The 24,271-nt window shown below is 40.2% G+C and overlaps 1 protein-coding gene across 2 annotated transcripts in view; it reads left to right on the forward strand.

The window, feature by feature from the left end:
- MAML3 (mastermind like transcriptional coactivator 3) overlaps nucleotides 1–24,271 on the forward strand; it is a 411,086-nt gene that overhangs the window by 172,430 nt on the left and 214,385 nt on the right. The window lies entirely within an intron of this gene.

Below are 24,271 nucleotides of genomic sequence, written 5' to 3' on the forward strand. Positions count from 1 at the left end.
TGTCAGTTAAGCGACTGATTCTTGATTTCAGCTCAGGTCATGATCTCACGGTTTGTGAGTTTGAGACCCCGCATCAGGTCTGCAATGACAGTGCAGAGCCTGCTTGGGATTCTGTCTCTCTCCCTCTCTCTCTATTCCTCTCCGCTTTCTCTCTCTCTCTCCCTCTCCCCCCCCCACCCCAAATAAATAAATAAACTTAAAAAAATTCATCTAAACCCAGTATGGGCTTCTGTCTACCCTCTGAATATTCTTAAGAAAGGATAGACAGCCTAATGTGACTCTAAAATCAGGTGGAGCCTGGGTGTGTGTCTTTTGGGATGTCTGTTGGAAAAGAGAGGATGAATTTAGATAAAAGTGTGGAAAGAAAACAAGAAGCAAGATCTGAATGCAATACAGGGCCAGCCAAGAGGCAGGGAGTCCCATCTCCTGTGCCCTTTGCCCTGGTGTTAAAAAAAAAAATCTCCAAATCTGTGCCAACTAGAATCCAGTCCTGCAGACATTGTGATTTTGCAGTTTGCTTGCATCTGTGTTTTCCTAAGGGCTTTTGGTTTTAGGTGCCCTCAAGAACTCTTTATGCCTGGCAGGGAGAGCCTCTCTCATTGCCTTCTTTAAGCAGCCTCAGGATGGCAGATTTCATTTGGGAAACTGCTGGGGATGGAGAATAGATGTGTGTGTGTGTGTATGTGTGTGTGTGTGTGTGTGTGTGTGTGTGTCCTTTAACAGGAAAGCCAACTTGATATTTTTTCACGTTATTTTTAAAAAGGAATGTACGCTAGGCTGCAGAGCAATAGAGTAAGATTGTACTTAAATGCCAGCTTGATTCTCAGTCCCTTTTCCTTCTTGTGTGTCCCAAACGCTACCCACAGGAAGTACACAAATGAAGAGGCAGAAAAGCGATCTCGGGGCCAGACCGTAAATGTTGCCCGGCTAGGCTGCTTGCACTGAACACCTATGTGCCTCCTCTTTACACCTCTTCTTCTTTGCTTCTTACTCAGCAGGAAGGAATTCCCAAGTATCTGTGAAGATTCCCTACAAGAGTTCTTTTCCGTTGCTGCTGTATGCTTTTGTTTGTTTCTTTTGATAGAGACTATAAGGATGCCTTTGTGTGTTTTGTTCTTAATTGATGCACAGTTAAATTTATTCCCAATTGTTAACAACAGTATGAATACTAGTTTGTTTACCAGCATATACCTATGTCTCTGGCTATTTCTGTGATGTTCATATCTATATCTGTATCTGTCTATACCTCAAATAAATCCTTATTCTTCATATCTTTTTAAATATCTTCCTGTAGCAGGGCTAGTGTATGTGATTAGTAGGAAGTTACGAGGTCTCTGCCACAATCTTTGAAGAGGAATACTTTTTCGTTTATGATGAGTATTTCTATCACTGTTAAAGCCTGCTAGTCAGTCTTCTGGTTAAGGTCAAAATATTCTGTTAAACAAAAAAAAAGCTAGACTCCAATTTAGTGGTAATAATGTTACCAGTTTGACTCTGTTAGAAACTGATCACTAGCCAGAATCTCTGGTTAATTTGAAGATTAGCTGGCAGTCATCAGGCACTGGTGAGACAGACACATCCAGGATAGGAAAAGGCTTTCCTGTGGCTAACAGATTCATCCACAGGAGTGGTAAGCCCATCCCATTAATAATCCTGTCAAACTAGAGATGAACCTAGTGAATTTAAATGCATCTTAGGAGAGGCAAAGGCAGGGACATATTCTGTCTGTTTTACCTTTGATGAGCTGACTTCCACCATTTTTCTAACATGAAAAATCCTTGCATGTTTCTAGTTCCTAACATCTGGTGATTGGTAGGGGGTATAGTGTGCCGTGTTCCGCATGTGTTATAACGTAATGTGTTCATCATAAATGGGGTGCTCAGTAAAAAAGAATTTTAAAAGTTCAAAAAATAGGAAGACATTAAACCCTGCATATATATATATATATATATATATATATATATATATTTTTTTTTTTTTTTTTTTTTGTAAGAGGTAACAGATGCACACAGTACACAATTCAAATGATACAAAGGTGAGCACGATGGAAACAAGCTGGAAGACTTGATTTAAAGCAATTTTTTTCTGGTTTGTTTTAAGCGGTATTTTTTCGTGTCAGCTGCTCTGCCAGCATCGTTTGTGTTCAGGGTGCTGGGCGAATGGTAGTGGCTTTTTGTTTGCTTGGTTTTGGCGCTTGCTGATGGAAAAAGACAGTAGTATAGTCATGATGCAAATGTTTTTCTTCAAGTTAGTTACATGCCTTGGGTAGATATTTGTCACCGATGCCCTTCCTTACTGCCCCCTCCCCCCTCCACAATCCCGTGAACTATAGCCTTGTTTGCGTTTGCCTTCTTGTAAGAGGCAAATAACACTGGCAATAAGCAGGTGTACTGTAGGTAAAATTTGAAAAACACAGTTAAATAAAGAGTCTCAGGTAGATTAAAAGAATGAAGGACTGATATGTTAGAAAGAGCTGGATACATTTAATATGCAAAAAAAATGCTCCTATCTTGTAATTGTTTTGTTAAACATGTAGTTTTCTCATTCTTGTGTACTGTTTTATATAAGGTAGTTTTTTTTTTCTTTGAAGCAGATCATTTGTGATATAGAAGAGGAAATAAAGATATTAAGGTGTCATTATTCTCAGAGGTAGTTGTAGGGAACAATAAAAACCTCGGTGATTTCAGCCTTTTCTGCAGACCCATAGGCCACACAGGCTGACTGGCTGTGCCTTATAGTTAAAGGAAAGAAGAACTTGGAATGAGCCAAAAACAAAAATGGAAAAGTTCAACTCTCAAGGTCATATAGAAGAATTCTGAACTTTCAGCATGTTTTGTGTCGTTAAAATCTGAGTGGCTTACTTTATAAGATTATACAGATTGTGAGGTTGTCATTAAAGAAAAACACTGGCAGAAAATTATTTTTGGTTTATAAAGGCACAAGGGCTTTGGACCTAAGTAACAGTGAAAACATTTTAAGAGACAAGCTCTCTTAAAGTTATAGGATATATTTACCCCTCCTGAATTACTACAATCTAATTTTGAAGGCAACAGTGTTTTATATCTTTGGGGTCACTTGTTATTGTATACCAGAGTTGACTTGTATAGGCTTGTGATTATGCACATTTATTCCTAATTCTTTGTTCAGTAAAGTCATGTTGGTACTCGAAATCAGCCGTCGTTGGGAGTTCTCACACCATCAAATTGGCAGAAGTTATATATCAGGGCTTTTTTTCCTGTAGAGCTGGTTGTTAAATATTTGCCGGCACACCACTGGATAGAAAGCCTACTTGAGTTGCATTAATCAAGATAGGGGAGAAATCTAAAATAAACAGAAGACCCATTGTTTGGAATTCTAGTGGAGAAGAATTAGAAATGTGGCACTTGTGGCATTTACCACAGTACTTTCCACAAGTTGTAAGTTAGTTATTCAAAGTAGCTGATGGCCTGGTCTTACCATTTGGGGTGGAGTAAAATGAATCCTATCTTTGTCAAGTGACTATTAGTTGTTTGGCCAGAGGCCCTTCCCCTTGTGCAACAGCTCCTAAAATGATGAAGTCCTTTGGGGAGGCTCTAAGAGTTGCATGACATTTTTTCCTTAACCTCAAAATATTACTAGTTCTAACAACTAATATTTAATAGATACAGAACGCTTACTCTTACATAGTAAGCTGTTCAAGTCCCACATTAAATAGTATTTCTCTTTTTCATTCCTCTCTTCTTCCCTCCTTCTTGCTTTTCTTTTAAATTAAACTTTTTATATGAGAACAGTTTTAAATTCATAGAAAATTGCAAAGATAGCACAGAGTTCCCATATACCTCATGCCCATCTCGATTTTTGACCAGAGTTGTATTTCTGCTTTTCCTACATTGGCAGGGTTTCCTGGCTAAGGAAGCAAAGTTACAGCACCTAACACAAATAGTATTTGATTAAGGCTAATTACAGTGCTGTCACATAAAAAGGGGAGAAAAGAAAGCCGGCTTTTTCAACCAGCAATGAAATAACCTGCTGTCTATCTACTCACTTAATAGCTTTAATTGCCAGAACATACTCAAGATCTGGTGAATTTGTTTGAACATATCAGCAGGCACCAAATATTTCAATGAGATCAAGTTGTGTAACTAGTTGTGCTGTAAGTCGTGCTGAAATCACTCTGAAAAAGTGAGTTTTGTGGTCTAAAAGGCAACACCAGTTGGGAGAGGTCCACTGATATGATGATTTATTAACACTTTGCAGTAAGGAAGTCATGGATTAACATGAGCCTTTTAGGTGAGCGATAACCCTCTAATATGTGTGACTTCTTAGTTTGCTGATGAATTAGGTTAGGAATGTAATTACACTTCCCTTAGAGACTCATTCTACTTCCTGTTTATTGAGAACTCTTTTCCAAAGCATGACATACCAAAAGCGGATATTTCCTTTAACAGACTTTGTTAGTGTACTTCAGACCATGACCATTGTTCCACTTTTTATTATCTTCCACTTTCTGGCTCTTAGGAATGTAGAACCAGAAATTAAGGCAATCTACCTCCAAGAAGCCAGGCTAGGAAGTGAATCTGACAAACAAATGATTTTGAAGAAGGGGCCCAGGATGGACCCACGGTGGGACATTGCAAGGACAATCGCACCTGACTCGGTCCTCCCCCATTCAGATCCTTGGCATCTGCTTCAGGATAATGTAATGGATGGTTGTCTGTCGGTAGCTGAACATGTATACCTTTGAGCTTTCTGTGGAATAGTAAGAATAATACCTTCCCTATTTAGTGATCATTGAATTTCTCAGAAGAATTCAAACTCTTTATAAACATAGTACCCAGTCAAAATAGTCTCAAAGGAAGGTAAATGTAGGTAGTGTTGTCTTAACATTTAGAAACAGAGCAGTGAAATTGCAAAGGAAAGAATTAAGTACACCTTAGTACCCCATCACTTTCCCCAGAGACCACCTCTTGGGGGAGGGTGGTCACTGTTAGCTGGCAGAGCAATCAAGAGGTGACGGTTTCTTAACTGGAATTTAAATAAACACTTTAAAAAAAAGAGGTGTCAGTTTCTATTACCTTGCAGTCCCAAATCTGTTGCTGGACTGGACTTGGTGACTTAGGCACACTCTAAGAAGGCTCCATGCGTCCCACAGAACTATCTCCCAGATTAGCCCTAGGCAGTTTGTGGACTAAGCGACAAGGATGTGAATAAAAGGACTCAGGCTGCAGAAGATTCTTCCCAGTCGCTGCTCTTCTTTCCCAGTCAAGACTATCCCAATCTGTTTACCTCCAGAACTTCCTTACAGGCCCTGACAGGCTGTGGTGCCTATGAAGCTGCTGAAGGACTAAAAAGGCGCTGTGCTGCTGAGTTTCAGGTGTGCAAAAAGCTTAGCATGTCAGGAGGACCATAGGAAGGAACAGAAGTCTGGGGATTTTGCTTTTTAGTTCCTACTGTGTTTTCTTTTTTTTTTTCTTTCTTTCTTTCTTTCTTTCTTTCTTTCTTTCTTTCTTTCTTTCTTTCTTTCTTTTTTCTTTTTTTTTTTTTTTTCATTTTCCTTTGCCTCATGTACTAACTCTTTGAGGCTTAAGAGGCCCAAAGTGAAGCTTGTCCTAATTTTAAACTTGCCTCTGTGGCTGCCCTGTAATTTTCATTCCGCAGCCTAAATTGGGACGTGTCTCCGTAGGTTGGGCTCAGAATATCTCTTTCTGTGAAGCTTTACTAAACTACAGTTGGTATAGCAGAGGAATTTCAGCAGAAAAATCCAGGATTCCGTCTTTGTTAGAAGTCCTCCATGGGAAAAGCTTTGTCCCATTTTAGAAGGAGGTAGTGGGGGCCAATCAGCTCTTAAAACAGACGTATTTCAGCAGATACTCATAGGACAACATGTTTATAATTTTTTTTGAGTTTATTTTTGAGAGAGAGAGCACGTGCATACGCGTGCGAGTGGGGGAGGGGCAGAGAGAGGAAGATAGAAGATCCCAAGCAGGCTCTGTGCTGACAGCAGAGAGCCCTATGTGTGGCTCAAACTCACAAACCCTAAGATCATGACCTGAGCTGAAGTCAAACACTTAACTGACTGAGCCACCCAGGTGCCCTAGGACAACATGTTTATATTCCTTCTTTGACACGTGAGATTTGGGAGATTTTTGTTGAGATTATCTGTCTCAGATTCTTTTTCTTTATGTGTACCTCCAAGAATCAAGCTATGTTTTTTACCATGAAAATCATATGACTCATTTTCTGTGGGCCCCAACTCCATATCTTCCTCTCCCCATATAGGTTGCTTGAGATGACCTCAGACTGCCATGAGCTTTCTTTTCCTCTGAATTTCTAGGACAAGCAGGAACTTGGATTGGATCTCTATGGTTTTCTCCAACTACGTAATACGCTTTTATAGGGGGGAGGTATATAACAATCTTAATGAATCATTTTTCAATTAATTGTTTCCCATTATAATGTTCTAAGAGTCAAGAATTCTCTCATCATTTTAATCATGAGTACTCAGGGCCTTAAAATGTTCTACCTCCATTAGAAAGATGGAATATTTAGGCTTGTTCTACATGAATCTGCCCCACAAATAGAAGATAGATTTATATTTAGCTAGGAGCATGGAAGAAATCAGCAGTCAAGATCCTAGATAGTTTTTTCTTCAATAAGTCAATGTTTTTCCAGATTAGTCCATTATAGGTAACTCGTTCATTCCTTCAGGACCCAGAGTGCCTCAGAAACTTCAATACCCGCCAATAGCTAAGGCCAAAAAGGCTCACATGCTCCTGGAAACCACTGCTAGCCACTTCGTTTTTTAATTCCATGAGCACACCTGAAATCTAACTTTGATAGTAGCCTTCCTTTCTGCCATAGAGTAGTACCCATTGTGAAGCAGATATGTCTTGAATCCCATAAAAGGTGTTTCATGCACTGATATGCTGTGGAGGCCTCAGAATAAGGATTTCAGGATAAGAAGCAGCATGCCTTAATCCCCATGGGTGCAGTCTCAAGATGTATAGGAAAGGCCCATGCTCTGGACCTCTTCCTGAGCAAATATGATCTATGGGCCACCTCGTTTGTCCAGGGAGATGTCAAAACTGTGGAGGTTTTGAGATTTTACTCTATTTACAAGCTATCCAGTTAGCTGCCTTTCTTCATATAGGAGATTTTATTTAAAATCTTTAGTTCTTCTGCTGGAAAAGACATACCAGTGAAACTCATGTCGTTAGTGAGCTCAGGTGGTTATAGTGTGATGCCCAAAAGACCACGCTCTTCATTCAGTCCCCACATAGACTTGTTAGGCCCACCTGGAAAAAAGGAAATCATCTAAGCACTGTGAATTCCAGCTTTCATCCTGGATAGCCATCTTACAAAAGTGGGCCACCAGTCCCAAGAGAAGTCAACAGAGAATGATGGATTTGCTGGCATGAATCTAATACGCCTGCAAGAAAAACAATGCAAGCACAGCTCTACAAAGTAATTAGTATCATTGTCATGTATATGAAAGACAATAGAGTATTATTATCATTGTGGTCCTGATACTGGTAGTTTTCCAATGCCCCAGAGGGATAGGTACTTGAGACACATTGGAAAAATGGAGGAGGCTCTCTGTTGGTTACAGAAGTAACACAGTTCAGGAGCTGGTTGTGAAGATACACATTGACTCAGGTTTCTCCAGTAGGTGACTCTCTTTGCATGCCCTGAACTTTGCCAGATCTGCTTCTTCTACTGTTCCTTTATAACTGGCTTAAATGCTACTTCTGCCGTGAAGCACTCTCCAATCCCTGCCAGAAAAAGTCTCTTCTTTTTCTGCCTAGGGCTGGTACTTTTTGGCAGTGGGGTTCTCTACCTTGCATTATAGTTTTATGTGTACACTTGATGACTCATCTGATCTTTCCCGCTAGACTATGAAGTCCTTGAGAGTAGAAACTCGGCCATATTCAAGTACGCTGTCTTTAGTACATAGATCACACGTGATAAATATGTGTTGAAAGAATAAATGAATGTACGATGACAGAAGGGAGCGGACAAAGGGAAAGCATTTCTGGAATATCAGTGGTAGTACCATATCTAAGTCTTCTCGACAGAAAGGGGTCTCCACACAAAGCTCCCAACTAGTCAGAAATACAAAAAAAAAAGAGGAAACAGATAAATGAAGACACCGATAGATGAAGGGTAATCACATCGTTTGACTCTGTCCACTGTGTCCATTTCTGCTCATAGAATCTTTTCTCTTCATATTGTTTTTGTTATCAGGGATGGGTATTGTTTGTGGAATTCACTCAGGAAAACTTAGTAATTTTCCAACATAGTTAATATTCAGATATGAAAAATCTCTTACAGTTTAAATGGTGAATAGATGCTAATTTATACATATATACTTATGCTCAGAATGCCTAATTAATGATCTTCTGTGTCAGTCACCGGTATGTTAATGAGCTTTCTTTTGCTCCTGTGTCATAATTGCATTGCGCCTCTCTAGCTTAAGGTTGGGAGAACATTTTAGCTGAGGATTAGCAAATGATGCAAAATAACAACAACAGAACAACTAACAATTATTCAGTGATTCATAAGTTTAGGAAATGTGGAAGTATATGATCATAACAATTTAGTGTGAGAAGATGTAAAGACAGCCAAAAACAACAATTGGCTACTTTCATGGTAGCTCTCCTTTTGCCGAGTTTAAAAAAGGTTTGCTTCATGTGCAAAGTCTACCTGTCATTGGTGTGAACACTGGATTCACCATCTTTCTTTCTTACTGAGGACAAAAAGGCCCTGTGGTATGGGGAACTCTATTGATTGGAGTTATCCTATATTTAGATCCGTTATGTCTCTGAGAGCCCACGAGCGCCAGCTTCTACCTACCTTCTATAATCTTTCCTTCCTCCATGTTCTTAATGTATTTTGGTTTCGTCCCCAAACGCTTGCTTGTTTTCCAGCCATAACCCTTCCCACTTTAATCTGCCAGAGTCGAGATGGATTAGATTTCCAACTTGCCACTTGTGGGCTGTGTGAATTTGAGCAAGTTAATTCACCTCTCTGAGCTTCTGTTTGCTTCCCTGTAAATTAAGTAAGGATACCGAACATGTTAGAACAGACGTGATGACTAGGTGAGTGGACGTGTCTGAAGCCCATTGCAAGACTACATAGCAGGAGAAAGGATTACCCTCCATTTTCTTCCCCTTTATCTGTTCCTTATAAATGTAGTGGTTAAGACCACAGCATTGGGAGCTACACTGTCTGGGTTTAACCCCTGGTTCTGCCATATTCCAGTCGTGTGACCTCAGGCGAGTTACTGAGCCTTGCTGTGCCTCAATTTCTGGGTATCTAAAATGTCAGTGCCTGGTGTTTAGTAAGTGCTCAAAAGAAGTCAGTTGTTGTTATCCTACAACATAAGCAGCTGGGTGAAGATGGCCCTCTGCGAATCAATCTGTGAATTGAGGGTCAGGAAGCCCTTCTCCTGAGCGAGAAGCAGAGTGCCTTAACCCTTTGTCCGAGACAGCAGGGGACACCTGTTCTTGCTCTGCTTCTAGATCTTCTCTGTGGGGAGGCCATCTCTTCCGCTTCTCCTTTTCTCTGTGGAGAAATCTGTCCTCTCGGAGAGTAACACAGAATAGATTTGCACCATCCCTTCTGAATGTATATCATTCTCCCTGTTTCATTGTGCAGGGGTGGAGCCTAGAATGCCCAATCTCTCCGTTCCTCCCCATGCTCTCCCTCTCTCTCTCCCTGTGACAGGCTGTGGGAGGAAATAAAGGGCTTTGTGCCAAGTCTTTCATTTGGGGCCTCTATTTTTTCCTTTATTTTCATGCCAGAGGCAAATAGTTGAGTTTGCTCCCTGGAAGTGAGGCTCTTGAAACCATTCAGCTAGCCCTGACATTTTTAAGATAACAAACTGTTCTCCAAGTGGTATCAGAATCTGACTTCTCGTGATCCTGATCTATCACTGGAATGTATTGACTGGCTTTTTATGAACGATGAAGCAATGAATTCTAATAACTGACCCCCAAATAAGCAGTCACGTTTAGCCACTTAAGTTCTCCAGATAAATCCACAGCAACAGGGCTGCTAACACTTTACGTCTAGGGTCACGTTTACAGATCTCAAAATACTTTTGGAAAAACTCATCTGATCCCACACATCCCTGAACGGTAGACATGCCAGAAACTATTATTCCCCTTTTGCCGTTAAAACGTAGAACAACAACAGCAACAAAAGCTGAAACCCAGGAAAATTAGACGACTTATCTACCAGTTATACAGATAGGAAGTCCAGTGTGCTGACTGGAACTTAAGAGATTTTTAAACCAGTAGTTTCGGTTAATCAGGAAAGGTAAGATTATGCTGCAGTAACAAGTTGCCCCCCACCCCACCCTTTGGTCCCACTGGTTTAACATAATAAATGTGGTCCCTGCTACATTTCCATGTGAAGGCTAGAGAGGCTCTGATCCACCTGGCCCCTTGGGGATTCAGGCTGACAGAGGCCTCACCTCTTATACCACTGCCACCTCAGTAGATGACCTTGCTGCAGCAGGAGAAGAAAATGGGAGAATTCATACCGGCTCTTTTCTCTGCTCATAGCCCTTGGCCAGAGTAGTCACATGGTCCCAGACTAACTACATGGGAGCTGAGAAGTCTTCCCAAACACTAAAAACAGGGATGAGAACCAGCTCTGATGAGCCCCAGAAATCTCCATTGTCAGCTTTTAGGTGGGCCATTTAAAGATAGGGGCAGGGGCGCCTGAGTGGCTCAGTTGGTCAGGCATCCCAACTTTGGCTCAGGTCATGATCTCACAGTTTGTGAGTTCAAGCCCCGTGTGCTGGGAGCCTGGAGCCTGCTTCGGATTTTGTGTTTCCCTCTCTCTCTGCCCCTCCCCTGCTCTCTCTCTCGCTCTCTTTCTCAAAAATAAGTAAACATTAAAAAATAAATAAAAATAAATCGATAAAAAATAAAGACAGGAGGCAGCATGTGGGGCCCATTTGGAATTAAGCATACTTCATAATAAAGATTGTAATGTGGACATTTCATTTGTTTGAGAAAGATGAAAATAGATAAAAGGAATTTAAATAGCACCTTATGTGTGAGGTAGTTGCCAAAAGGAAAAAAGAAACAATTTGTAATCATACTAGGTCATGTTAACTTCCCCCCATTTTTTATGTTTATTTTTTTAATTTCAGCTTTATTGACATATAGTTGACATATAAAATTGTAAGATATTTATTGTACATTGCAGTGATTTGTTATATGTATACGTTGGAAAGGATTTTTCACCCATGTAGCTAATTAACACACCTATCACTTCACATTTGTCTGTTTTTCACTTTCTTTCTTTTCTCTTCTTTTCTTTCTTTCTTTTTTTTTTTTTTTTTTTTTTTTTTGCGCGCGAGATACTTTCTTTTTTTGGACCTGATCTTTTAAAAATTAGAATTTTCTCCAAAAGATAAACAGAAAATTTATGGTTTAAATTTACTGATTCTCTCCCTCCTGTCCCCAACCTGTTTTGCAGATAAATTTGTAGATTTTAAAAAAAGAAATCTTCAAGTTATTTCTTAGAAAACATCAAGGTTTACTCTTAAGATATTTTAGAAAACTTACCAAATCATTCTAAATAAGTTTTATTAATCACTCAGGTGATTTCTCAACAAATAACATCTATGTAATAAACATCTATATAATAAATATATATATAACTTGCCCTCTCTCTCTCTCTGGATGATCAATGTAGAGAAAAATCGTAATCAGGAACATGAACTAGTTTGCGTCTGAGTTGCATAGAGGGCGTGAGTGTGAATGTCCTCTTGGTGCAAAAGATCTTAGAATATTCAAAGATAAGGATGGGACCTGTGAGCCAAACAAAATCAAATGGTCCAGGGCCAACTAGACTGTTTGAGACCCTTCTCACACAGTGAATCTTTTTCATCCACCCCTGTTCCAAAAAGTACCCGGATATCCCTGTGTTTGAGCTGCCCTCTCCTCCAGCACCTGGACTCATCTGCAGAACTTCCCCGTGGCTCCCGCCCTGTTCTGTGCATTCTGGAAATAGCCGTACTTATCATGGGTGGAAGACCAGCCCGAAGTGAGCTCCTTTCTAAACACCTAGCAGTGCAGCAGAAATTCTTACAAAAGCTTTCTGTGGAAACAGACATGTTTCCCACTCCTCTTCTCTTTTAAAATGAAGTATTTTTTTGATAAAGTGTATTTTAAAACCTAAAATAGCAATCCCAAATACACATGCTAACAGTGATTATAGTAATTGGCACTTGTATCTAATGGCAATCTGTGGGGAGTTCTGCCATTCTTACAGGCATCACCATAGTCTCAGCAGACACTTTGGAGTTTCATTGGTCATAAATTTCATGATCTGTAGTCCAGGAACATAAAATATGGAAGTGAAGCAACGTATCCAAGGTGGCAGGTAGGACACATGGACAGCTGAGAATAAGGTTTCCCAAGTGGGCCTGGACCATAAGAGGCAGATGACCCTTAATGATACAGTTTCCTAGGCTTCACCTTAGAATTACTGAAACAGAATTTTCAGGAAAGAGTCCAAGGAATTCTTCTTTTTTACCAGGCACTCATGAGTGACTTGTGATGTGCAGTTAGGAATAACCCGACCTAGCAGAAGGCACAGCTCCCGTCTAATTCCAGCCTCCTGTCACCATTGGAAGAAAAGGAACAGCCTGTAAGAGGATGAGAAAGTTAACCCCAAGAATTCAGATGCTCTGTGGGAATAACAGCTACTTCTCTCCATCCCTGGAGTTTTCAAGAAAAGTTCAGTTTTATGTATTTTTAAATGTCAACACTTCGTACCATTGGTTTTAGAAAAAGGCCCAGGGGACTAATAGTAGTGTCTGTAAGCATTCTCCAGGTGGTCTGAAAACTGGATCCTTTCAAAATAGGTGTGTTTTTTTTTTAATGTAACTTTTGACTGGGTAATAAATATACAACGTACAAGAAATCAAAAGGTTAAAAACAGTATATGATGAAAAACAAATCTCTTTCCCATCCTTTCTTCCTGTCTCCCATTTTCCTTTTCCAAAGGCGATCGCTGTTACCACTTTCTTATGTTTGCTTCCGGTCACATCCCAAGCGTATATAAGTATGTATGTAGACATATGCTTGTTTTCCTTGACCCAAATGGTGCCCATACCGTATTGAACATCTCTACCACGTTCACCGTCTATGTTGTTGTGTCTGATTAGGTGGATTCTTTTCTTCTGCTATCCCTTAGTGATTTTGTGCAGTTAAAGTAACTTCCGTGATAAACACTGAAATCCCCAATGGCTTACCAGTATAAGTTTATCTCTCTGCCATGCAACAGTCCAGCATAGGCATTCGTTGGGCAAACAACCGGCTCCTTCCATTTTGAAGTTCCTCCGAGGGCTTTGGAACCTTTTGCCGCCAGCTGGTGTGTGGGAAAAGAGAGAGGCTAGAGGATCGTTGGACATCTTGCTGGAGGCTTTTATGGGTCGGCGCTGGAAGTGGCACACATCATTTCTGCCCACGTTCTTCTTGCAAGAACTAAGTCATATATCCCCATCTAAATGCAGGGAGAGTTTGGAAATGTAGTCCTAGACTGGGCATCTGCTTACCAATATCAGATCCACACAGGTGAAGGGGTGCATACATCATTGGTGGGTAGCTAGCCATTCTGCTATAGTTTTCATCTCCAAATGTGCCTGATTTTCTTGTAGTGGGCATTTGCCCCCCTCTTGGTACACGGAAGTGCCGTGGGCGATTTGGTATGGATTTTTATACACTGATGTGGCCTGTAAGAGTTTGAAAACCACAACTTGAAACAGAAGGCCGAAGATCAAGTTCAGCCTTTGCCCCTGCTAGTGTGTTAGCCCACATGCAAGAACTGCTCCATCGCATGTGTCTGTGGACAGATAGACCCACTACCTACCTGATTGCTTCATTTGCTTGAGCTCCTCAGACTAAATGACTTCCCGACTATCTAACCCAGGCAGAGCCAAGAATAGAAGAACTCCAGAATCCCCAAATCCCAGTCTGCCTATAAAACATTAAGGCGATAATAGTCCTTTTCAAGCTTTAATTTAATTCTCTCTCTCTCTCTCTCTCTCTCTCTCTCTCTCTCTCTTTCATGCTAGGCTTGCTACCTAGCAATTTTCTGGCACTCTTTTTGCTTACAAAACTTTCCTTTGCTCCCAGAGGGAAAAAAATGCACAAAAACAAATCAGCAATATAAAGGACTTTTGTAAGTTAAGTGTCCGAGAGGGAGAGGTTCACAAAGCTGCTGGGAATGTGGCAACCTGACCCTGTCCTCCCCTTGTCCCCTCATGTCAGTACAGTCCACAGCAGGGAGGGAGACCTAACGTAGAAGGACTGGCCCCCTCCTCCAACAGCTCTGCACCAGTCGGTCCTCGAGGTAGAAACACTGCGATGAAGCTGTGGTGACCGGGGAAAAAGCAGGAGGAGAGCTGCTACCATCCCTACCCTCCCAGCATCCACGAGCGAGCGGGCCGTGCCTCACTGGTGGACCTTGGGGAAGCAGGGAGGAGAGAGGCCTAGCTTTGCCTCGGCATTTCCGCATCTGTTTTCTTTCTGGCTGGTTTGCAGGGACTCTGTGGTCACTGTTCTCCATGTCAGCACATTCAGAATTGCTGACTGTAAACACTGACGGCAGTATGCCTGCTACTGAAGAAGCCACAAGGAAAACAGCTTTGGGCAACGGTGGATTTTCTTGGTGTGACGTATTCCTCGCTCGTGGTGTGGCTCTTTACAAAGGACAGGGCTTTGCGGTTTGGATGGGATGGGGAGAAAGAAAGGAGGGGAAAAAGAAGGAGTCCTATTAGCTTGTTGAGATATTTTCTTAAGGAAATACATTTTGATTTTCTACTGGGACCTTTCTTTGGGAGCTGGAACAGAAGAGGAATTTGAATAGCTGAAATGGAGGGTTGCACAGTGGGATTATAACAACGAAACCCACGTGCAGACAGAAGTTGGGAGCCATCACAGCAATGAGGTAGTTCTCCAAGATCTTGGAAGGAAATGGTTACCAAAAAAAACACTGTAAACCGGATTGCTTCTTCCAGTCTTTCAGGCTTGCCCGGAGTGGCATGGAAAGCCACAATTCCCAGAGGGCAGGGCCTGGCTGGACTCAGAGCTGGGTGACAGCGGGTCTCTGGGGCCCTGTCTGGGGACTTCCACAGACAAGGATGTGTGTCTTTGTAGCTTGTCAAACCACAACCATTCAGAGAGGGCATGTGGATTAGAGTCTCCCACAGTCTAATCAGGGAGAGTGTGTAACCTGCTTCCAGAGAGTTTGCTAGTCTGTGAGCTAGTATATAAAGTGGCCGACTTCGTCTTTTCATTTAGGAACTACAATGGGGAATTAGGATTGACATTACTCTGCTGAGAGCCTCCTATGTGAAAAGTGGTAGAGGTGGGGCCCTGGAGTATATCAGTTAGTTCTTCAGAGAAAAAGAACCAATAGGAGGTACATGCATGTGTACCTATATTTCTATATAAATATATAGATAGATAAACAATGGGTTTATATATTTAATTGGTATATGTACTGATAGACTACATCTCTCTCTCCCATAGCTCTTATATGAGACATAGGTGAGATATGTATATGAGATATATCATATATGTGTATATATTTTTCATATATATATCTCATATATATATCTCCATATATGTGTGTATGTATATTTTATATAAATCTATAATACCATATATGTATATGTATATATACACACACACACACACACACACACACACACACACACATATGAGAGAGAGAGAGAGATTTATTTTAAGAAACTGGTTCATATAATAATGGAGGCTGTCAAGTCCAAAATCTGTAGATCAGGCCAGCAGACTAGAAATTCAACTAAGAATGGATGCTGCGGTCTTGAGTCCAAACTCTGCTGCAGACTGGAAACTCAGGCAGGGTTTCTACGTTGCAGTCTTGAGGCAGAATTGCTTTTTCAAGAAACCTCAGTTTTACTCTTAAGGTCTTAAAATGGTTAGGTGAGGGCTGGTCACATTAAGGAGGGTAATCTGTTTTTACTCAGAGTCTACTGATGTAAATCAGTAAATCAGAGTTCGCTGACGTAAATCAGTTAATCACATCTTTGAAAAATCACCTCCACAGTGACATCTAGACTGGTGTTGCCCAAACAACTGGGCACCATAGCCTAGCCAAACTGACACATAAAATTAGCCATCACAAGGAGAATTTGTACATTGAAAGAGGAACGTTAGTCAGATGCCCATAGGTCAAAGGATAGAAATTTCTTTAGAGTAAAAGTTATGTTATAAGCCAAGCTGTCTCAGTGACATGCTTGCTGGTTTTCTTGTGACAGATGTTCCTGGCATAATCTCTGATCTAACGGATTCATTGGAAATGGTCTTTTTTTACCTTGATGTCAGAAGAACAGTACATGGGCTAGCACAGAGCACTGAAAGAGCAGGTGTTCAATTCCTGATACTACCTTTGTCTTATGATAAGAACCTGAGAGTAATTAATTCGTACCACTACTTCTGTACTTTGAGAAACATGTCAGTAAGGCCCAAAGGCTACATAGCAAGAGGGGAGAGCGTGAACCCTGGGATGAAACTGTGTGGGTTCAAATCCCAGTTCTGACACAATGGACATGTAGTGAACCTATCTGTGCCTAAGTGTCCTCCCATGAATAAAGGAGATGATGGTGACAGTTTCTACCTCATAGGGCTTCTGTAAAGATTAAATGTATTAATGTATGTATCTTCACATAGTGCCATATAAGTATTTGGGATTATGATTACTTCCTGGGACTCTGAAGAGATAAAGTCTGAGTAGAGAATTGGGATCGTTGAAGAAGAGTTTTTAGAAATAGATAATACACTGGAATTTGGCTATAATCTAGTCCATGTTTGAGACCACTTTATGATGTTGTCCTTTAGGGAATTCTGCTCATAATCCTCTTAGACGAATTGAAACCAAGATGGAGCCTCCTTGTATCAGATTCTGTGCTGTGGTTAATAGTGTCATGGAGAACTTTCAGAGGATTAATAACGAGCTAATACACCTATGAATGTTAAATGTCTTGGAAGCAGTTTCCTGATGAGCAAATAGCAGATGTGGCAATGGCCATAGTCTAATTGCCGGAGAGGGAGTTAAATATAGTTTATTCGTTTTCTAAGCAGTTATTTCAAAGCCGAAATATTTTCCCTAAAAGCCTGTCAATTGTTCATAGTCAAATGAAGTATAGGAGTGGAGGAAGTATTTAGGAATGTTCTCCCTACACCTAATTTATCTTTGTAAATTGTTGGGGTGTTCTACTTAAGTTTTGGTGTTTGTATACTTTGATGTTTGACTTTTCGGGTGTAGAGCAGTATCTTTTATTGTCCTAAAAAGTTGAATTAAAAAATCATACTGGTTATCTTTTATCGAGGCCTTCTGTGTGCCAAGCACCATATTGAACGTGTGTCGTGTATCACATCACACGTAATCTTTACAGTACTCCCATGAAGTGGGAATCATTATTGTCACTATTTTCCATTTGGAGAAACTGAGAGGTTAACTTGCTCCAGATTCATGACAGGTAGCTGGATTCTAGGTAACAAGAGTGCAAAAGCCCAAACAAACATTCACACTACCTTCTCATGTTCTTTAAGTCTCAAAAATTAAAATCAGCCTGACTCTCTGCTAGGTGTTCCTTGCAAGATGTGGGTTGAACTGCTCTCAGGTCTGTAATTCTTTCATTAAATAAAACTAAGTCCCATCTGACATGTTAAGAAGTTGTTATTTTCGTTCCAGTGTTGTGACTGTTTTACTGAGCAGGACTTTCCTTGGGTTCTTGATGGCCACCTGCCATGGCCAAGTTTCATATCTGGAAGAGATTTGGGAACAGCCCTTGTAGATAGAACACTGAGGTAGGACTTGGGCTATGGATTGCTCCTCACGTCCATTTGGCAACAGCACCTCACTCACTATCTTGAGAACAAGAAGGAACATGCCATTAAACAGTGGTTTAGAGCTATAGGAAGGACAAGTTGGGGATAACATTTACCAGGGATATTAAGAAAATTGCCACTCTGAACAAAAAATTAAAGGAGTACCGTTTTCATGTCTACTGTATGTGTGTTTTCAGAACGTGATTCTTTTCTGCAATGGTGACACTGACATATCAATAAGTAAAGTTCAAAAACAACAATCAGGTTGCAGTGTGGAGAGCCTTCCTCTATATTTAGAATAAAACTCCATGTCTTTACTGCCAGGATGTGAGCTTAATTATAGCATGTTGCAAACTTTGCTCTTGTAAAGGGTGTGTGTGTGTGTGTGTGTGTGTGTGTGTGTGTGTGTGTGTGTAGCTTACTCTGCCTGGAGAAACTCAGGTGCCATTTTTATTTTCCTTTTGAAGCATCAGTAGGAGTTGATGCAGGGTAGTTAAGACCCTTGACCCTCAATGAACTGATAAGCTCCTTGAAGGCAGGAATCATGTTGTATTTATTTATCTCTTTTAGCTCTTACCATACTACTTAATATTTATTTACTTGAATAAAACCAGGGGTGTCAACTGGGGCTATTGAGAAGGCTTCCATTTTGATATTTACTTAAGTAATACACCGATTACTATGCTAGAAATAAATTTTAATCCAGCATGGAAACTTACACTAAAAAAAAACCTCTGCAGTTATTCATCATATTATCCCCAGAATTAGCAGTTACACATTTGCTACAGTTATTTCTTGACTATTCAGGGATTACCTTTGTGTGTTTGCACATACCTGTGTGTTTAGCATCAAAACAATTATTGCATTCAGATTATTCACATTGTCAGGCTCATTACACAGACTGAAAAGTACTTGATTCTAGCCGTACGCCCTTCATATCAACCATGAAAATTTGCTTAAACCCACATTCCTTGAGTCTGAAAGAATCAGCATGGATGGTTCGTCTAGATAATTAATAAACTCCACCTCGCCCTTAAAAACCACCTTTAAGGAATCTGATGCGTATATATGATCTTTAGCTTCTGAACATAAGATTTTACTGCACCTTGCACATAGTAAGTATTCAATATTATGTATATTGAATGATTAATTCAACAGAAATAAAGATGGAAATAAGGAAGATGAAACCATTTGCAAGCTCACATTTTGGGGGTACACTGTTCACAAGGTTTATTGGTATTTTCCATTCTGAGTCTACCATCATACCATTGGGGGAAACTTAACATTTTCTCATTAGAAGATGTCTGGTGCTAAAATAGAATGTAGTTAATCAGGACTGAGGAGATGTGCGGTGCATACACTTATTAAGGAGCAATCCGCTGGCTCCTTATTACTGCTATTAGTTCCCAGGCAACACCTTCCACTTTTTTTGTTTGTTTCATACAGTGGCTTATTAAAAAGCACTGCCTGAATAAATGCTTTGGTATGATGTGCATGGCTAGGTAGATGAAGCTATGTTGGTAAAATCGTGATCTGGAGGAATTAATACATAGCAACAATTTAAATAAAATTTTGATGTAGCTTCATTAATTTGGGGAAAAAATAAGCTTCTGACAAACATTTATTAAATATCTATCTAGTATCAGGCTGTCTAAACTTAGTGAAACAAAGTTTGTGAAGCTTGTTGAAAGTTAACATGATGATTTGTTAACATTTAAATATCTCCATGCAATTAAAATTTTGACTTTAAATTATATGTGAAATAGTGTTGTGAAATATGCTGTCTTGTCTGTGCTTCGGTTTTAGTATTAGGATAAATGTTTGGCCATTAAAAAAGAAGAATTGGAAAAAAAAAAAAAAGAAAAATTGGCACGCAGCCACTATCAATCCATAATACCAAGTATGAAACTTGGTATTAAGTTCACTCAGAACTTAAGGATAAATCTTTAAAAAGTGTTTCCTAACAAGATTTCAGACAAAGTCACATCCGTGTATTACGGGAGTCACTTAAACATCTGAATTCATCAGAAACAAGTAAAGTGGTAATTCAAATAATCTACAGGAATAGTAAGAGTTATTTACTATAAACAGAGTAATTCTGTTTTAATCTAGAAACTAAAATTTAATAAGCAGGGAAGTAGACCTCAAATCAGAACTCCCTGATGATTGCCTTTATCATTACCAAGGGCTTCGGATGAGGGGTCCTCCTTTTTAAAATTTGTCTTTGGAGGGACGCCTGTGTGGCTCAGTCACGTAAGCATCTGACGTCAGCTCAGGTCATGATCTCACCGTTAGAGAGTTGGAGCCCTGCGTGGGGCTCTTTGCTCTCAGCACAGAGTCTGCTTCAGATCCTCTGTCTCTGTCTGTCTGCCCCTCCCCCACTCGCTCGCTCTCTCAAATAAACATTTAAAACTTTGTCTCTGGGCCTTCAACCTAACCTTACAGTACCACGTTGTATTCCAGACTCTTTGTAGTGGATTAGCAACAAGATTGTGGAGAATCCAACTGAAAGTTAGCTACTTAGGCATATAATAATATCTGCTTTTGTAAGAAGCTCTTTGTTGTACATAATCTAAACAAACAGATTACATGCATTTAGTGTAGGTGTTCAGTCCGACTTGATACACATCCACTCTTGGTTCTGGCTCCTTCTATTTGGTGTCAGCCAGAATGATACTCTCCATAATCACTTGGATCCCAGAGCTCGTCATTCCCTAGGATTGCAGGAATGCTCAGTGGGGTTATCCCCTTGAGCCCTAGACCATCCTGTGTGCCCATCCTCCCGCCCCAGCCCACCTCCTACCCCAGGCATCAGATTACATTGGCTTTCTACTAATGCTCCATTTGTTCCTTCTCTACATCTTTTCTCTGCTTTCAAAGCATGGACATTTTACTTTTCTAGCCCCTGGCAATCTGTGACCTCTCTGGGAGCCTGTCTCCAGGCCCCATCAGTTGTGAGACCTCTTTTCTTTTCCTGTCAATCATGCCTGACTCCTCCAACATCTTCTTTTACCTCCGTACGCTAGAAAGATTATAAACTTTTTTTTTTCATAACTGAAGAAGCTTTCTACTCTTTAATGTTCTAGGATTGGAGGGGGCGAGATGCTATTCCAAACAACCCCACATTGTAAGTTTTTCATTTTGGATGAATCTTTTTAGTTGAATGAAACATCCTTTTTCCTCTTTGGCAGTACCTCATTTCACAGTATAAATAAAATAAATTTTGATTTTGTATATTTTGCTTAACAAGTATATGCGTTTCGTTGAGGAAAAAGATCAAAATATAAATACATTTATACCAACATTTAACTTTGGGAAAAATTTAATGATTTAGTGATGATGGTTGTTACTCTAATACATCAGTGCAAAACCTGATGCCCAAATCAACCTGTCAAACTGGAAATGTTTAGTCTCTCTGTGACTTCACAGATACCTGCTCAATTTAGCTTTGAGGAACAAAATAGCCCAATCATAATTCAGTTTCCTAATGTAACTGCTCCAGATATCTATCTTTTTTACGTAGGAAAACTATAAACCTGAGTTGTTTGTAATTAATATTAGGGATACATACAATAGGGGCATACCTCAGAAAGAAAAAAAATGAAATTCTATCTTTTTTAAATTTGACTTAAATAACCTTTCTGATGAGTGATTTCAGTAAGATACAACCTAAGACAAAGGGGACCCAGGGGCCTTGTGCCATGGTCATAAAGTCGTGGCTCTCAGGTGCGATACCTGGTCTGACTCTTGTGGCCAACCTCATGTCCAGCTTAAGCACAGAGAACTTACTTTTGTCTGTAATCATATAGTGGTTCAGACCACAACATGTTTGTAGCAGGGCAGTGAATGGGAAATAGCAAGACGCCAACCCTGTGTCCATCAGCCCATGGTAAATGAACATGGACTTCTGAATCTCTTAGCTTGCCTGTTAAAGAATGTAAGAAAATCCGCTGGGCTGTATTCTGATATTATACCCCTTGTGTTGGTGTTAAAGGTTTCTAATGCGAGGTAGGAGAGGATTGTGTAATCCGTTCAGTTGTATGTACTCATACTGAAATATAAGGCCGTACTAGACCAGAGGGCACAGGGACTGATCATCACTCTGTGGGCTGCCCCTAGTGAAGTTTGGCATGTATCAACTAACTACACATACACACATGTACACGACACATGCTTATGCACATATGAGTACACATGCCTTAGTTAATGTCTGGTCATTATTATTATTCTTTCTGCCTCCAGAATCCTCCCCTGACTCATAAAAAAAAAAAAAAAAAAAAAAAGACTTCAATACCATACCACCTCCAACAACAAATTAGTATTTTTCTAGTTTTGTGCACCAGAGCTAGGCTATAGCGTGACGAGTGAGGAGAAAACTTTTTTACAAGCATAGTACAAGTACTGATGAAAATTTTATACCTAATTTATTGACCTACCTCTGTGTATTGATGGCTTTGTTTCAGAAACTTACTCACAGTAATACATTCATGAATCTGTGGGTCATTTTACAGGATCTATGTAATGTGGTAGGAAAACCAGAGATTAAACACATATAACAACTTAGGCTAGAAAAGCTTATACCCTAAAAAGAATTTTCAAAGATAGTATAAATATAATTGATTACCAAATTCTGGAACCTGAGCAGCATATGTTGCCAATAACATACGGCTAACTCTAGAAATAGAAAACAAAATAAAAAAGCCAGCATGTCTTTATGAAAACTAAGAGAGTATTATGTCATCATAATGAAGCCTTAGACCAAATCTATATAGTAAGGGTAGAGAGCATCTTAATTTATTATTGTAATTGAACTAACACAAATATGACATCCAGCCCACTCATCAGCATCACTCATGATCTATATTTAACATAGATTATAGGATAATATCATTAATAACAAAGTCTGAGGATTGAGCTAACTCCTAAGTTACACAAGTAAATCGTAGTGAATAGCAGTTCTCTGCATTATATCCTTATGTCGCTGGGACATGGCAGAAATGGAGTCTGAACTGTTCTGTGCTCTTACAGTGAAGGGCGATAAGTGCCAGGCATGGCATCATGGTGTACGTGAAGACGTACACCTTCCTTCATTCATGTGAAGGAATTCAGAGTCCAGTGTGCTGGGGCGAAGCAAGGTGGGTCTTCAAGGAGGACGTCAGGTTTTGAAGATAAATGAGCACTCGTTCTCAAGGCAGCTAACAGATTTCAGGAAGCAATTTGCTTCCTTTCTCAGCCAACTTTCTTTGGTCTGGTCTAAAGTATATCATGTACTACCTATTGAATGCCTTCTCTATGCCAGCTGATTTACCTATATTATTGTCGCGGTAGTCTCACAGAAATGAGGGATTATTATCCCTTTCTGCCCTCGAGGAGACCAAGGCTCAGAGTGGTTAAGTACCTTGTTCAAGGTCACATAGCCAGGAACTAAGAGAGTACAGATTCTATTCTTTACTCTAGGTCCCCTAGTAAATCTTTAGGTATTTCTATATAAACTGAGAGTTTTTGTCCTTTAAAATCCTATGCTGAAACCTAACCCCTTAGGTGATGGTATTAGGAGGTAGGGCCTTTGGGAGGGGATTATTTCATGAGGGCAGAGCCCTCATGAATGGAATTATGCCCTTGTAAAAATGGCTGAGAAAGTTGCCTTGCCCCTCCATCATGTAAGGACACAACGAGAACTCTGCAACCTGGAAGGGGGCCCTCACCCCACCACGATGGCAACCTGATGTTGGACTTCCAGCCTCCAGACCTGTGACAAATCAATTTCTGTTGTTCATAAGCCACATAGTCTATAGCTGCCCGAATGAACTAAGCCAGGTATTGTGCTAATATGACAGAGTGAGTAGGATAAATGTGGAGAAAATAAGCTTGCCAAAATACAAGCGAAGGCAGTCGCTGGCAAGTTAAATGAGGCAACCACAAGGAGTATTAGTGGTGGTGGGGGGTGGCAGTGGAGGAACAAAGAAGGGAAAGTGTAAGGATACACCTAAAGAACAATTTAAAACAATGCAAAAGACCCATGCAGTTTGGAAAAGTGGAGCACTGGCAGATGTAGGGGTGCATTCAAATTCATTTCAACAAATATTATTGAGATCCTACTTTGTAGAACGCTCTGTACTGGTGCCTTGTTCAGATGTATAGGAGGTATCACTCCCCTCAAGGAATTTATAATTGAATGGAGAAGAAAGACATAAAACAATATTTTAAGAGCTCTCAGTAGAGATATTAACAAGGTACTATGGAAGCACAGGAGAGAAGAGAGTGAATTGTAGCTGAGAGATTTGGGGGAAGGATTTGTTGAGCATGGGGTTGTAGAATTGGGCTGTGAAGAATAGATAGAGCTTTGGCCAAGTGGCGATGAAGGCTGGGGTGAGGATAAGAATGTGTGGAAAGGG

Source organism: Panthera pardus, unplaced genomic scaffold, assembly GCF_024362965.1.
Source record: "Panthera pardus isolate Hobbes unplaced genomic scaffold, ASM2436296v1 HiC_scaffold_13, whole genome shotgun sequence".
Lineage (NCBI taxonomy): Eukaryota > Metazoa > Chordata > Mammalia > Carnivora > Felidae > Panthera > Panthera pardus.